Raw genomic sequence first — 17,048 nt, 5'->3', positions numbered from 1 at the left:
TGATGTTTGGCCTAAAAGAAAAACAATAATGGCTCCACCAAGCAGAACACCCTGGGTTTCCATTAAATCACCTTTTAGATCTTCTCCCCCCTCCTTCCCCCCAGAAAACTACTGTTGTTTGTCTACTCAGTCTGTTTCTAAGGAATCAATGGAAACCACTGGGAAACACACACACACACCAAACAAAAGAGCTCAACAGGTAAGAGAAGACAAAAGCAAAACCACATCAGAGGCATGGGTTCCAAAATCCAACAGCTTCCTCGACCCATGGATTGTAGCGATATGCAGCTAGAGGTAAAAGGGACCTCAGAGACTTATCTAGTTCGACCCTTGCATTTTTCAGAGTAAGAAAATGAGGCTGGGCAGCTAGGTGGCACTGCAGTGGATAAAGCACCGGCCCTAGATTCAGGAGGATCTGATTTCAAATCTGACCTCAGACACTTGACACTTACTAGCTGTGTGACCCTGGGCAAGTCACTTAACCCCAATTGCCTCATTAAAAAAGAAAGAAAGGGGGCAGCTAGATGGCGCAGTGGTTAAAGCACCGGCCCTGGATTCAGGAGTACCTGAGTTCAAATCCGGCCTCAGACACTTGACACTTACTAGCTGTGTGACTCTGGGCAAGTCACTTAACCCCCATTGCCTAAAAAAAACAAAAACAAAAACAAAAAAAACTCTCCTCCAAAAAAGAAAGAAAGAAAATGAGGCTGAGGGAGATGACTTGTCCAAGGTCCCCTATAGGGTCACAGCTAGTTAGAAAGGCTCTCAAGGGCCATCAAATCCAACTCCTTCATTTTCACAGAGGAGGAAGCTGAGGTCCAGGAAAGTAGTAAATAGCAGAGGTGGAATTCAAATTCTGGTCCATAGACTCCAAATCTGATGCTCTTTTCACAGTTACTTTGTCCAATGGGCCCTCTGTAAGGAGCCCCCCTCCACGTTATGGGGCTTGGGAGTCAACAAGACCTGAGATCAAACCTGGCCTCAGTCACTTACTAAGCTGTGTGATCCTAGGCAGGTCACTGAACCTCTCAGCCTCAGTTTTACAGCCTTTGTTGTGAAGATCAAATGAGATTATCTATACAAAGCCCTTCATGATATAGTTATTGTTGTTGTTGTTGTTTAGTCATTTCAGTTGTGACCGACTCTCCCTGACCCCATTTGGGGTTTGGAGTTTTCTTGGCAAAGATACTAGAGAGGTTCGCCATTTCCTTCTCCAACTTATTTGACAGATAAGGAAACTGAGGCAAATAGGGTTAAGTGACCTGCCCTAGCCCACTCACTTGTGAGTGTCTGAGGCCCAATTTGAACTCAGGTCTTGTTGACTCCAGGATGGGCAATCTTTCCATAGCACCACTTTGCATTATAGACATGCTGGCTAATAACAATTATTACCTCCAGAGCATCCGATGCCCGCTTGGGTGGCAGGGGGTGGGGATAGGGGGCAGACGGGCAGGGGCCAGTGTATCATCTCCCACAGCAAGAGACTGCCCAGTGAGGCAATGCCCCAAACCACCACAAGTTCCCTAGCTGAAGGTCCCGACCAGACACTGGCTCTACTTCTCCATCACTGAATCCAATTGCCTCAGGATCAGTCCCCATCTGCATGCCTACCCCTCAATGCTATCGATGGCCCTCCGCTGGCTTCTGAAAAGTCGAAGGAACAACAGACCAGGATGTTCTTGGCGTTGTATCTTAAGCCTTGGAGTAAAGCATAGGGTCCGTGGGGCCAGGGGTCAGGCGGGAAGCAGGAGCCTGGACTCCTATATATAGGGGAGCAGGCATTGCTTCTTCCAACAAGATCCCCTTGAAACCAAATAGAGCCATTCAATCACTCAATCAACAAGCATTTTTTTTTTGCAGGGCAACGGGGGTTAAGTGACTTGCCCAGGGTCACACAGCTAGTAAGTGTCAAGTGTCTGAGGCCGGATTTGAACTCAGATACTCCTGAATCCAGGGCCAGTGCTCTATCCACTGTGCCACCTAGCTGCCCCCAACAAGCATTTATTAAGTGCCTCTAAGTTAAATGCCCACTATACAAATTCAGGGCCTTCCATCAAAACTGTTCCCAGCTGACCCTAAGGTGATTCAAATTCAGGGCTTAAGCATCTCCTCCCCTTTTATTCCATTTTAAAATAAGGTAATAAAAACTAGAGGCATCTTAGGATAGTGAATAGATACAGAGAACTAGCCTCAGAGCAAGGAAGACCTGAGTTGAAGACCCACCCCTGACATACTTGTCAGTGCGACCCTGGGCAAGTCACTTAACTGCAATACACCTCAGGCTATCTTCAAAGCTATAAAGTGCAAGGGTGCAGGTCAGCTAGGTGGCGCAGTGGATAAAGCGCCAGCCCTGGATTCAGGAGGACCTGAGTTCAAATACGGCCTCAGACACTTGACACTTACTAGCTGTGTGACCCTGGGCAAGTCACTTAACCCTCATTGCCCTGCAAAAAAAAAAAAAAAAGGCAAGGGTACAAATCTGCTTTGGTAAAGGGGGTTTGCTTCTTGGGAGTTCCCAATACCAGTGGAATTAACAATAAACAAAACTAACTTTAAAAAAATCAAAGCAAATTTCTTTTATATCTAATTTTATCTCTAAGTTTTTAATCAAGTGATCTGGGAGAGTACACAGAGAATGGGAGGGGACCCATGGGTTTGAAACTGGGCTGATTTTCAAAAAAAAAGCAGGGAACAGAGCCTGCAAACTATTGGTCAGTGACTTGGACCTTGAATTCTGGGCAAAATTCTCCAATGTATTATTAAAGGGATAACTAGTGAACATCTAGAAAAGGAAATGTTGATTACCAAAAGCCAGCCTGGCTTCATCAGAAGCAGGTCATGCCAGACTAACCTCATTTCCTTTTTTGACAGGGTTACTAAACTGGTAGATTGGAGGAAATGTTGTAGATATAGGTTACCTACATTTTTTCGAAGTATGACATCGTGTTTCATGTTTTCCTTGTGGAAACAAGTACCAGGACAAAAAATAAGCCCATAAAAATATGGGCCTTTCTGTATATAGTAACAGCTAGCATTTAACTACCGCTTTAAGATTAGCATTTATATAGCAATGTCAATTTGATCTTCACAACAATCCTAATGTAGGTGCTACTGTTATCCTCATTTTACAAATGAGGAAACTGAGGCAAAGAAAGTTGAAGTGACTTGCCTAGGGTCACACATCCAAGTAAGAGTCCAAGACAGTATTTCAGATCTAGGTCTTCCAGATTCCAAGTCCAGCACTGTATCTACCAAACCACCTAGCTGCCTTTATGTTACTATCAAAACCCAGCAGGAAGAAGTAGAAAAAGAAATTCAATTCAAAAGAACTACAAAATATGTAAAATATCTGGGAATCCACTTAACAAGACATACTCAGGACATTGCACAGAAACAAAACAAGACTAAAGAAAAAAGAAACGAAACAAGACTGAAATAACCATAGAGATATTAATTGTTCATGTGTGGGCCATGCTAATAGGGTCAAAATGACAACATTACCTAAAATTAATTTACAGATTTAGTGCCAGACCAAAATTCCAGAGCGTAACTTTACAGATCTAGATAATACATAATTATTCATCTGGAGGGGAAAAACATCAGAAATCTTAAGGAAATAATGGAGAAAAAACAAGGAATAAAGGGAGCTTATAAGCACTACGTCTCTAACAATAGCAGTAGTCATAAAAACTATTTGGTATTGATGAAAAAAAAAGAGAAAAGTTAATCAATAGAACAGATTAGATAAACAAGACCCTGAATATAGTAGCATAGTGTTTAGTATACTGAAGGACACCAACTACAGGAGTAAAGAGTCCCTTTCAACAAAAACTGGCAGAAATTAGGTTTAGAGCAACACCTCGTACCACATATCAAGATGAGTGCCACATGGATATGTGGCCTAGACATGAATGGTCACATCATAAACAAATTAGAAGAGTAAGGAAGAATTACCTTGCAGATCTCTGAACAGGTGGAAAATTCTTAACACTGGTTAGAGATCATCATAAAGGAAAAAATGGACCATCCCAATAACATAAAATTGAAAAGCTTTTATTCAAGCAAAATCAGTGCAGTCAGAATTAGAAGATAGGGAACTGGGAAATGTATTTGCAGCAAAATTATCTGATAAAAGTCAGATAGCCAAGATATATAGGGAATTAATTCAAATAAATGAAGAGCAAGATTCAGGCTCAAATAGATAAGTGGTCAAAGGATATTAACAGGAAATTTTCAAAAGAAATAAGCAATATCTTATCAAGAACTCCCAGGTAAGTTATAAAGTGAAGCTCATCATTTAGGGGGTCTTTTTGCTCTCGCGTGCCAATAGCCCAATGCTCTGCAATATGAGTTCTCAGTTGGAATGCCCTGGATGCTGAAGAAGATGGCGTTAGCAAACACCTTGGGAGACTAGAAAGTAGATCTATTTGGGGGCTGTAGGTCCTTTGCAAGTGCCTTCGAACCCCTCCTCCCTCCTGTGGTTGCCTACCTCTGGTCCTGATTAATTTAATGGCTAAAATAGCTGGAAGCATTTAAGTGAATGCTTTGGGCCTTTTTGGAAATGGCACCCAGAGAAACCTGAGGTCCTTCTCCCAGCAAGGGCCCCGACTCACACGCAGGCTCCCCTTTTTATGCTTCTCTGAATGGTATGAACCCCTGCCAGCCAGCCAGCTAACTGCCTAAATGCTCATTCCATCATTCACAAGGTACCAGTCAGCATTTAGCTGCAGTTCAACTGCAGCCACAGGAGGCAAGGGAGGGCACGAGATGGCAGCTGCCAATTCTGGTTTTTTTCTAAGCCTGGAGAGAGGCAGATCATGAGCCTGTCAAGTCTCCTGAGGCTCCATGGAGCAAATGAGTGATGCTCAATGGGAAGACCAGGAGGATAGACAGAGGCAGAGGAGCCTCAGCTCCCTACCCCCTCACATTCCCTGGAAAGAAACCCATGGGGGCAAAGGCTGGGGCAGAGCCTAACAATCCCCAGATTGTTCTTAAACTCTTTTTTTGTCATGGGCCCGTGCCCTCCCCACCTGGATATTCTAGTGAAGGCTGGGAGTGTTTTCAAATTTTATACACACGTATTTACACACATGTTCTCTCTCTCTGAGAGAGAGAGAGAGAGAGAGAGAGAGAGAGAGAGAGAGAGAGAGAGAGAGAAAGAAAGAGAGAGAGAGAAATGCAGTTTTCTTTTAAAGAAACAACTCCCCAGCAGACCCCAGGTAAAGCACCCCAGCCCTAGAGCAAGGAAGGGCCAAGAATTCTGGTTCTTGGCTCTGCTGATGGACTTGGAGCATGACCTCAGCCATGCCACTCCCCTCCTTTGATTTTCAGCTTCCTCAGCTATAAAATGAGGACAAGGATCCCTACCAGTATTCAACCAGTAACCCCATGATTACACAGCCACCAAGCAAATTTAGATCTCCTTGACTCAACTCAGGTCCAACACTCTCCACTCTATTGACCAGGCCTCGGGAGACAAAGGTGGGTGAAAGGCAGGGCCGTGGCTCTACCTCCACGCTGGGCCTTCCCAGGGAGGGCCTGGACAGATGGCATCTATCTCCCTGTTGGCAGTGTTTGGGAGGCTTGCTGGCAGCTCGGAAATAAAGCCATCAGCTCAGGGCTCATGCCCTCCCAGGCTGAGAACTGCCCACCCTCCGGCCAGGCTGGGAATAGACACCTTGGCCATGCATTGCAGCAGAAGTGCTGAAAGCAGCCCTCTGCAGAGGAGGGTTTGGGCTTCCCTGGAGTCTCAGGGAGCCGCTGCGGGCTTCATTTGCATCTTCTCTCTCTTGGCAAGGTTCAGCCTGGTGTCTACATGAATCATCGTGGAGTCGAAATCCCGACAGGAGGACAGAGAAAGCCAAGGAGATGGTGAGAGGGCAAACTGGCTGCAAGAGATTCTTTGGGAGTCAGTGTTCTATCTACTGACCCCCGCCCCCGAAACCATATCTTCTATTTCATCTCCCCAGTCCTTCTCCTCGGCCCCAGCCTGGGTCATCTTGTGAAGGCACAGACAAGAGTATCGTGTCCTGCTCTAAAAATGGCAGTCACAACGAGTGAGGAGGAAACTGAGGTCCAGGGAAGCAAACTGACTGAAGTGTGAAAGGTCACACATAGAGTAAGCTTCCAAGTGGGTATTTGAAACCAGAGGCCTTTCCCCAAGTCCGGAGCACTGCTTTAAATGGCTGAAGGTTTGTCTCCAGCAGTGGAAGGGGGAGCCTATAATTTTATGCCTTATCAAAGATCCAGCCATAGCAATCACTTAGGAAGCATTTATTATGTGCTAGACTGAGCTGGGCATTGGGGTTATAAAGACAAACTATGGGACAAAACCACTCTCGGGGAGTCAGGGAAGCGCCAGGCCTAAGGTGGGAGGGACCAAGGGGCCAGAGCCACCCCAGCACTGCCCCCCCACCCCAACCACTTTGTTGCTGCAGTAACAGAAGAGAAGCCGTGGGGAACAGCAAGTCTGGAGGCCCCAGCCAGTGCCCTTGAAGCAAGCATAACAATGGGACATTAGCTAATCAACCTCCCTTTTCTTGGGCCTTATCCGAAGCTTTACAAAATGCTGGGCCAGGATTTGGCACTGAAGCCCCTCAGCGAGCATGGGTACAGCAGATATTCTTCTCATGCATAAAATCCCTAGTTTCTCATTAACCAGCTCTGCTTCTCCAGAACTCTCCAAAAAGCATATTTCTCCTGGCTACTCCTATACTAGGAGATAGTTCTTACCACCCTACCTACACCAGGGGCTGTCTGTTGTCTCTGTCTCTGTTTCTCTCCCTCCCTCCCTTCCCCCTCCCTCCCTCCCCCCTCTCTTTCTTCCTTCTCTCTCTCTCTCTCTCTCTCTCTCTCTCTCTCTCTCTCTCTCTCTCTCTCTCTCCCTCTCTCTGTCTCCCCCTCTATCTCCCCCTCTTCTCTCTCTCTGTCTCTCTGTCTCTGTCTCTCTCCCTCCTCTCTCTCCCTCTCTCTCTGTCTCCCCCTCTATCTCCCCCCTCCTCTCTCCCTCTCTCTGTCTCCCCCTCTATCTCCCCCTCTCTCTCTGTCTCTTGTCTCTCTCTCCCCCCTTCCTTCTCACTTGGCCTCATTTCCTTCTCCTGCCACAGACAACAGACCCCCAAAGGCCCTTGATGCCAGAGGATTAGGAGCCAGAAGGCAGCAGCCCCAGGAGACATTGGCCACATTGGGTCCCATCCACTGCCACTGGCCCATGCCCAAGAGAAGGAAGGTCTGAGCAGAGCACATCACCCTAGATGACCAAGCTGGCCTCAGGTAACCTGGGAAGATTGGCCAAATTGACCTTGGGGTGGGGTGGGGAAGACTTTGCCAAAGACACACACACACACACACACACACACACACACACACACACACACACACACACACACACACCAGAAGAAAGTTTAGCACTTGCTAAGTGTCTAATAAGCTTTGTGGGTTGACTGACTAAAATATTCAAGGAAACCCACTCAGCCCCAAGGGCCCTTTGGAGAAGCTGCACTGCTAGGTCACACCAGGCCTGCCCACTCCCAAGGCCGGTTTCCCTAGTCCAATCAGGAGATTTCCTGAACCCGCAGCTTCCTTCAGGGAGAGTTCAACTGTCCACTCCTACACCAGAAGGAGGCTCAAGCCAAAGGGTCTGGGCCTTGCTTTTCACCACTGCCCAGAGGCAGTAGAGAGAGCACTTGGCCACTTGGACCTATGTGACCTTGGGCCAAGGCAAGCTCCCTAACTGTGGGTGTCCCCCCCAAGGCCCTGGGCCCTCTTCTCTTCTCCTTCTCTATACTATCTTGCTTGGTGATCTCATCATCTTCCATGGGCTCCATGACCATTTCTCTTTGGGGCAGAGGAAAGGCAGTAACTTCACAGAGCTCCCCACACATATCCAGCCTTCCTCACACCAACAGCCAATTGGACATGTGCAAGTGGATATCCTGAAGCCATCTCAAAGTCAACATGTCCTAAGCAAAACTTATCTCCTCCCCTCCCCACTACACCCCTCTTCCCAACATCCCTAGTTTGTTTGTGTTTCTTTTGGTGAGGCAATTGGGATTAAGTCACTTGCCCAGGGTTACACAGCTAGTAAGTGTCAAGTGTCTGAGGCTGGATTTGAACTCAGGTCCTTCTGACTCCAGGGTCGGTGCTCTATCCACTGCAGCGCCACCTAGCTGCCCCCAACATCCCTAGTTTTACTGGGAGCATCCTTACAGCAGCCCACATTCACAATCCTCAATGTCATCCCTGAGTCTTGCCTATTGCCTGTGACCACTTCTCTCCACTCCCCACAGCTGCTAAGAGTCCAAGTCCTCATCACCTTTCTAATAATAGCCTACATCTCTCTAGAGCTCACTGTGTGCCAGGCACTGTGCTAAGCACTTTACAATTATTATCTCATTTTATTCACACAACAGCCATGGGAGGAAGGGGCTGTATTATCCCTATTTTCCAGACAGAGGTTAGGTGACTTGCCCAGGGTCACAGAGCTAGTAAGTGTCTGAGGCTAGATTAGAATCCAGATCTTCCTAACTCCAGGCCTGGTGCTCCACCCACTGCACCACCTAGCTATAGTCTCAGTTCTCCATTCCATTCAGCTGACTTTCTTAAAGTGTAAGGTGTGACCATGCCCCACCCATGTGACAAATTCTAGTGACTCTATATCACTTACAGTCTCAAATATAAGCTTCTCTATACACCAGTCTTGTTGCACATCGATCTCCTCCATACATAATGCAGTCCAGCCAGACTGGCCTTGAGGCTCCCTCATGCATGGGGCTCCATCTGCAGCCTGGGCACTGGCTGTTCCTCAGGACTCAGAATCTCTAGCTTCCTTCAAGGCTCAGTTCTCCATGAGGCCTCCACATGAGACATTTCCTGATTGCCTAGATGCAATGCCTTCCTACCAAAATCATAGACTCAGCCTATTTAGACCTGAAAGGGAGCCATCTAATCCCACCCCCTCTATTTTACTGAGGCCTGGGAAAGGGAAGTAACTTGGCCAAGGTCACATATGGCGTCACAGGTCTAGAGCTGGAAGAAGCCTAGGAGGTTATCTAGTCTAACCCTCTTTATCTGACAGAGGAGGAAACTGAGGCCCAGAGCCTAGCACCATGTGGGGCACATAACAAGAGCTTAGTATCTATGTTGATTGATTATACACTTTCTGCCACTTCTGCACAATTCTTCATTATTAGAGCCTATTCATACCCATTGTGTGCCCCCATTTACCCTTTTGGTAACCTACAACTTTAATTCCTATGATATTGTTGTTGTTTTTTGTTTATTTTTTGGTTTGTTTTTTGTGGGGCACTGAGGGTTAAGTGACTTGCCCAGGGTCACACAGCTAGTGTCAAGTGTCTGAGGCCAGATTTGAACTCAGGTCCTCCTAAATGCAGGGCCAGTGCTCTATCCACTGTGCTACCTAGCTGCCCCCATTATATTGTTTTGTTGGTTTTTGATTTTTTTTTAATTTTTGTGGGACAATGAGGGTTAAGTGACTTGCCCAGGGTCAGACAGCTAGTAAGTGTCAAGTGCCTGAGACGAGATTTGCACTCAGGTCCTCCTGAATCCAGGGCTGGTGCTTTATCCACTGCACCACCTAGCTGCCCCACCATGATATTGTTTTGCATCATCTAATCCAGGATATGTTCTGTAAGAGGTATTCCAGGTCCATGCACTCAGCCCCATTCAAAGTTTTCTCAATGGTTTTATTTCTACATCGAAAGTTTAGTCTTAGAATTAAAAGTCTTCTATGGGCATCACTGCACATCACTTTTCTTAAGTTTCATACACATTTTTTTTTGTCAAACGTGTTCAGCAAGGCAAGTGGGCAAATGCTAACAGACATATAAAGTAGCATGCAATCATGAAAGTGCGAAGCATTCACCAACAAATAGCGGATGAAAGGACAGACAACAGCAACGCACTCGACACCACATGCAATTAAGCAACAGTGTAATCAATAGCACGTAATTGCAAGTGGTGATGATTGACAGCAGTCATTGGAGAGAAGGAGAAGGAAATGAGAGATATCATGGAGGCAGAATTGACAAGACTTGGCAACTGGCTGCATGTGGGGGGCTGATGGAGGAGAAAGGAGCATGGGTAAGTTTGGAGTTTGGATGGCTTTGGGAGATTACAAATTCTATTTTTGGAACATGATTCAGGAGAACCGTGTTGTGTTCAAGGTGTCTATGGCACATCCAGGCAGTAGACATGAAGAGAGACAAGAAGGCTGGGGATACTGACTTAGGAGTGATCTTCAAAGAATATGAATGTTGAAACCATGAAAGTTGATAAGGTCACCGAAGGAGAAAGTTTATAGAAAGGGGCAGCTAGGTGGCGCAGTGGATAGAGCACCGGCCCTGGAGTCCAGTACCTGAGTTCAAATCTGGCCTCAGACACTTAACACTTACTAGCTGTGTGACCCTGGGCAAGTCACTTAACCACAATTGCCTCACTAAAAAAAAGAAAAAAAAAGAAAGTGTATAGAAAGGAAAGAGAAAAGGCCTCACCCAGGACAGAGCCTTGAGGAAAAAACATACTTAGAGGGGCAGGGCAGATGCTGATCCAACAGAAGAGACTTAGCAATGCTGACAGTTAGAAGGAGAGAAGGGGATCTCCAAAGCTGAAGGAGGAGAGAATCCAGGAAGTGGGGGTGGTCAATGGATGCAAAGAAGTCAAGAAGGAGGGCTGAGATGTAGCACTTTAAAAAAAATCATTGAAAGCCTTGGAGAGGGCAGCTAGGTGGCAGTGGATAAAGCACCAGCCCTGGATTCAGGAGGACCTGAGTTCAAATCTAGCCTAAGACACTTGACACTAGCTGTGTGACCCTGGGCAAGTCACTTAACCCTCACTGCCCCCCCCCAAAAAAAAGCCTTGGAAAGAACAAATTAGTTTGAGTGATCAAGCTGGTGGCCCGACTACAAGAAACTAAGGGAGAAGGGGGTCTGTATATGAGGAAGTAGAGGCAATGAGTTCTTTTTCTTGGAGTTTGACTTCGAATGGGAGGAGAATGATAAGGTAACAGCTTGAAGGAGTGGGATGGGGGGGCAAGTGAAGGTTCTCTAAGCATGAAATAAACCTGGGCATGTGTGTAGGCAACAGGAAAGGAACCACAGAGGGGTTGAAGATGAATGATGGGGCAAGCTCCCAGAAGAGGCAAGGCTCCTGGGTGGGCTCACTAGAGATGCTCAAGAGTCTAGAAAAGAACACCAGCCTAACACTGCCTTCCCTCCCTCTCCCCACCCAACTACTTCCCCAACTCCCCCTTGAAATGACTGCCAAGTTCCCAGAGGGTCACCTACCTTGCTTCTACCTCAGAGGGGATGCTGTACTAGAAAAAGGGTGATTCCATTTTTCTTTCTCTTTAGGACAGCCTGGCCTTCTCCAAAGCATGGCACAAGACTCACTTCCTCTTCATACGTTTTTCATTTGACTCCAAACTAACTCCCAACTCCTCTGCTCAGGAATTTACTTCCTGATTTTATAGAATACCAACAATTTTTAAATTCACATTTTATTTGGTTATATTGATGTGTTCTTTAGTTATTTCTTGTCTGGAGCCTGTTTCCTCTACTAAATTATAAATTCCCCAAGGGCAGGGCCCATTTTCCCCCTCTGGCTCATCCTGTGATTTGAGGAGCAGCAAAAAAGTGCTAAAGTACAAACTGGCCTCCCCTCTGTGGACTACCAAACCTAAGATTTTCACATTAGTTCCTCCTTTTGGTTAAGGAGGCATTGTCTCTGGAAAATTCTAGTGAAAAATGCAAATATCTTGGGAAGGTCATATGTCAACTTATTTGCAGGATTAGTTGAACAGAAGAATTGTCACCAAGCAAAGGACAGAGTGGGTGCTGAAGGAATGGGAATGCAGGACAAGTCTATCTTTATCTAGGTGGGGAGAAGAGAGAGCATTTGGAACAAACATCTAGAACTAGAAAAGAACCTAGATAGTCATTGATTTTACAGGAGGAAACTGAGGCCCATAGTGGGGAAAGGAAAGGATCTCAGAGGCTATCTAGACCAGCCACTTCATTTTACAGACAGGGAAACTGAGGCCAAGAATGCAGTTCTCTGGGTAGGAGGAAGAAGAGAGAATTCTCAGACAGAAAAGACATGCAAAGATGGGCATGGGGAGTTTGGCCAAAATGGAGAGTCTAAACCTCATAAAAATCAAAGAAACTAATTGAAATGATTACTTGCTTCAAGTAAGTAGCAGGATACAACAGAAATCCACAAAAATCAGCAGTGTTTCTACATAGTGCTAACCAAAAACAAGAAAAATCAATTATAATAGGAATGGCATTCAGTTCTACAAAACTACAAAATTTATAAACTATCTGGTAGGAAACCTACCAAGACACATTGAGGAATTTATATAAATAGAACCACAAAACACCTTATATATAAAGGACTTAAATAATTAGATAGGTTTGGGGGCAGCTAGGTGGTGCTGCAGTGAATAAAGCACCGGCCCTGGATTCAGGAGGACCTGAGTTCAAATCCAGCCTCAGACACTTGACACTTACTAGCTGTGTGACCCTGGGCAAGTCACACATTGTCCCACAAAAAATAATAATAATAATTAGGTTGGGATATTTTAGAATACTTGGAAGATAGAATAACAAATTTCATTTGGAGGAATAAGTCTAAAATCTCAAAGGAAACAATGGGGTGGGGAGGTAGAATTAAAGTGACCAGATCTCAAACCATAAGGTAATAATTATTTAACATTAGACTAATCTAGTGGTTTGTTTTTGTTTTTGTTTTTGTTTTTGTTTTTGTGGGGCAATTGGGTTTAAGTGACTTGCCCAGGGTCACACAGCTAGTAAGTGTTAAGTATCTGAGACCAGATTTGAACTTAGGTCCTCCTGAATCCAGGGCCAGTGCTCTATTCACTGCACCACCTAGCTGCCCCTAGTGTTTTTGATAAACACAAGAATACAAAATAAGAAAGAAGTATGGCAGAAATTGGAGTCAGATCATTTTATACCATATGCCACAATGAACTTCCAAAGGATATAAGACCTCCATATAAAAATTAATTTCATAAAGAACTTAGAAGAACAAACAGGAAGTGTCTTTCACAGGTATGTCTTTATGGAGAGATCTTAACCATATAATGTCTAGAGAAGATGACAAAATAGTAGTTTTGATTACATAAAATTTATAATCTTCTATACAAGAAAACGTAGGAGGGCAGCTGGGTGGCGCAGTGGATAGAGCACCGGCCCTGGAGTCAGGAGTACCTGAGTTCAAATCCAGCCTCAGACACTTAACACTTACTAGCTGTGTGACCCTGGGCAAGTCACTTAACCCCAATTCCCCCCCCCCCAAAAAAAAAAGAAAACGTAGGAGAAACTGTTGAGGGGAGAGAAACAAATCTTTGTTATCAAATACCACTGATATTGAATATATAGGGAAAAGATATCAATATGAGTTCACCAATAGGTAAGTGGTCAAAGGACACGAACAATGTTTAAAAGAAGAATTATTGAAAGCAAGCAGCCAACAACACTACTGATAAGAGAACTTCAAATTAAAACAATTCTGCGGTTTTGCCTAGCACCATACAAGTTGGCAAAGATAACCAAAAATAAATTAACACAGTCAGCATTGGAAGGGTGGTGGGTAGACCGGCACAGTAATTACAGCACTGGTAGGGCTGTGAATTGATCCAACCCAGTCTGGAAAACAATTGAGAATTATACAAAAATAGACACTGAACTGTTCATGATTTTTAATGCAGCAATCCTATTGCTGGGATTGTCTACTTGGAGTATACTCCAAGGAGATCTGACTGAAAGAAAGACCCGTAGACCAAAATTGATAGTAACACTGAAATAAGTGCTGCTATCAATGTATTTTATGCATATATTTTATCGAGATGTATATCATATTTTAAAATAAAGTTTTATTATTCTCCTTTTTTAAACATTGTCCAATTTCCCTCTGTATCATCCCCCCTAGCAGCACTTTCTGTTGTAGCAAAGAACTAAAAAGATGTCTATCAATTGGGGAATGGTTGAACAAATAGTATGACCTTAATGGGTATAATTCAACAAGGAATAACAAAGATGAAAAATTTGGAAAAGTATATAAAGTGATGCAATGTGAGCAGAACCAACAAAAAAACCCAACATAAAGATCGACTTTGTGACTAGATGGTTCCATAGCCCATGTGTTCAGTGGTCATCTCTATGCAGATGATGCCAAAATCTTTATGCATAACCTTCATCTTTCTGCTGAGCCCCATTCCCACTACCATCCTGGTGTTGGACATCTCCACTCAGGTGTCCCAGAGGCATCTCAAACTCAACATGTCTAAAAAAGAAATCCTGGGGACAGCTAGGTGGCACTGCAGTGGATAAAGTACCAGCCCTGGATTCAGGAGGACCTGAGTTCAAATCCAACCTCAGACACTTGACACTTACTAGCTGTGTGACCCTGGGCAAGTCACTTAACCCTCATTGCTCTGCCCCCCCCCAAAAGAAATCCTATTATCTCTTCCTATAAACCTGTCCTTCCTCCTAACTTTCCTTTTTCTGTTGCTTTTTTTTTCTTTTTCTGATTCCTTCCTTTTTTGTATTCAACCCCTAATAGTGCCTGGCATATGGTAGGCTTTTTTGATGAATGCTTGATCAACTGACTGAGTACACCACTGTCCTGACAGTGACCAGGTTGGCAACCTCAGAATCACCCCAGATTCTTCCTTGTCCTTTGTTTCCTCCTCCCATATCCAGTCAATTGAGAAGTCTTGTCCATTCTACTTAAAGCCCCATTTCTGGAATTTGTCCCTTTCTCGGGTGTAAATCTTACTGTCCTATGGTCTTAGAAGGATGAAGACTGAGAAAAGATCATATAACTTAGCATTAAACAGATTATTGATGACAATGAGGAAAACAGTATTGAGACATTGAAAATAATGGAGGACCACAAGAAGACAACTCTTACCTTGCTTCTCTTTTATCTTCCAAGGAAAGTTATCTTAGGACTGGAAAGGAGAGAACTTAAGTGGCTAATAGGAAGATGACACCCAAGGTAAGCAAGGAGATATTAAGTAAGTACCTAGCTTCCCTTGAGGCTTCAAGTCACTTGGCCAAATGAATTATATCATTGGGTATGGAGAACAGGAAAATACCCAATGATTAGAGGTCAAATATGCCCATTTTCCAAAAAGAGTAGAGAATGAAGTCTGTAAATGATGGGCCACCTTAGCTTGAATTAATGTATCAGATAGGAACAAAATGAGCATTTATTAAGCACCTTCTACCCACTTTACAAATATTACCTCATTTGTTCCTAACAATGGCCCTGGGAGGTAAGTGCTATTATTATTCCCATTTTATGAAGAAACTGAGTCGGTTGAAGTGACTTACCCTGGGAAGTCTAGGAAGTATCTGAGGCCAGATTTGAATTCAAGTCTTCCTGAGTATCTGCTACACACACACACACACACACACACACACACACACACACATACGTGTGTGGAATATATCATGCCCAACAACAGGGGAATATTTAAATTGTGATTCACATTATAACGTTATAATAGAATTAAGAAAAATAGGAAGAATTCAAAGACATCCAGAAACCTCTTTATGAAATAATGTAAATGGGGAGGGGGGAAGCAGAATTTGAAGAATGGAAGGAATACAAGGTGGCTTCAATCATATGAGGAAAAATGAGTGGGAATGAATGAACAAAGGATCCTGTTGGGAACTTCAAGGCAGAGACGTGTACTCTATGCAAAACTTAAGCTGTTTGCATTCCTAGTCAACGTTAAATTTCTGATAAAACTTTTAAATTCTCTTTAAAAAGTGGTTCACAAAAAGCACCAGAAAGGCTTCATCAAAAATAGGTCATAGCAGACTGATCTTCTTTCTTTTTATGATAGGGTGACTAAACTGAGACATTAGACCATGCTGTAGATAGAGTTACCTAGATTTTAGCAAAGCAGTTGACAAATTCTCTCTTATCGTGGACAAAATTCAACTTGAGCCTAGCCCACAAATTAGATGAGTTTGGACCTTGCTGAATGAATGGCTGGCCAGAAAGAAGCGTAGCCAGCAGCATTTCTATGTGAAATTGAGAAGGGGTCTCTAGTGGCGTGCTTCAGGGATCTGCTGGGCTCTTGATGTTTAATATTTTCATAAGCGACTTTGCCGAGGTGTCATACATTAACATAAAGGATTTCGTTTCTGTTTTCTCTGGCAGGGAGGATGATATTTGGGCTGAAAAGGACAGAACTAAAATGAGCAACAGGGAGTAGAACCAGGGCAACCAATCAACTAACTGATGAGTGTGAGGAATACAAAGAAACTCTGGAAAGACCTTTATGAAATACAAAGTAGGCGGGGAGGGAAGCCAAACCAGAAGAATTAAGTAAACACTAACTAGAAGAAATAAGAATGAATGTGAACGGGCAAATAAAGGATTCAGATAAGGACTGAGAGAGAGAGTACCTGGAAAAAAATGATGGTATTTTTTCAATGTTGAAAATAATTTAAATGTAAATGATTACTAAACAAGTTCAATGTTAAGTTTTTAATAAAATATTTAACTTTAGGGGAAGAAACCAATACAGCAAGAGATGGTTAGCAGCAATCCTCCTTTAAAAAAGACCCAGGATCTTAGTGGCCTTTGGAAAGCTCAGTGAGTCAACAGTGTGATGCAGCAGCTCAGAAGCTGAGAGGCACCGTGTCCAAAGACTAGGGAGGTGATAGCCTTGCTTTGGTCAAACTACAGATCTAAAGGGTTGAGTTTGATTCGATTCTGGGCATCACGTTTTAGTCAGGACATTAATTAAACGTTGTGTTTAGAACAGGGTAACCAGGATAGTTAAGGGCCCTGAGTACAAGCCACATAAGGATTGGATGGAGGAACTGAGAATGCTTATTCTGGAGAAGACCTGGGCTTGGGGGGAGCGTGCAGACAGGATGACTGTCTGTGGGTTGTCATGGGGAAGAAGGGTTAGATTTGTTCTGATTGACCCCAGGACATAACTAGTAATAACAAGTAAAAATTGTGAAACCTCAAATTTAGGTGTG

At 44.1% G+C, this 17,048-nt stretch overlaps 1 protein-coding gene across 6 annotated transcripts in view; it reads right to left on the bottom strand.

Moving 5' to 3' along the window:
* Positions 1 to 17,048, bottom strand: part of FRMPD3 (FERM and PDZ domain containing 3) — a 118,586-nt gene that overhangs the window by 83,933 nt on the left and 17,605 nt on the right. The window lies entirely within an intron of this gene.

The sequence above is a fragment of the Dromiciops gliroides genome, chromosome X (assembly GCF_019393635.1).
Source record: "Dromiciops gliroides isolate mDroGli1 chromosome X, mDroGli1.pri, whole genome shotgun sequence".
NCBI classification, from domain to species: Eukaryota; Metazoa; Chordata; class Mammalia; order Microbiotheria; family Microbiotheriidae; genus Dromiciops; species Dromiciops gliroides.
Note: the sequence above shows the minus strand (reverse complement) of the source record. Positions and strands in the feature narration are given on the sequence as shown.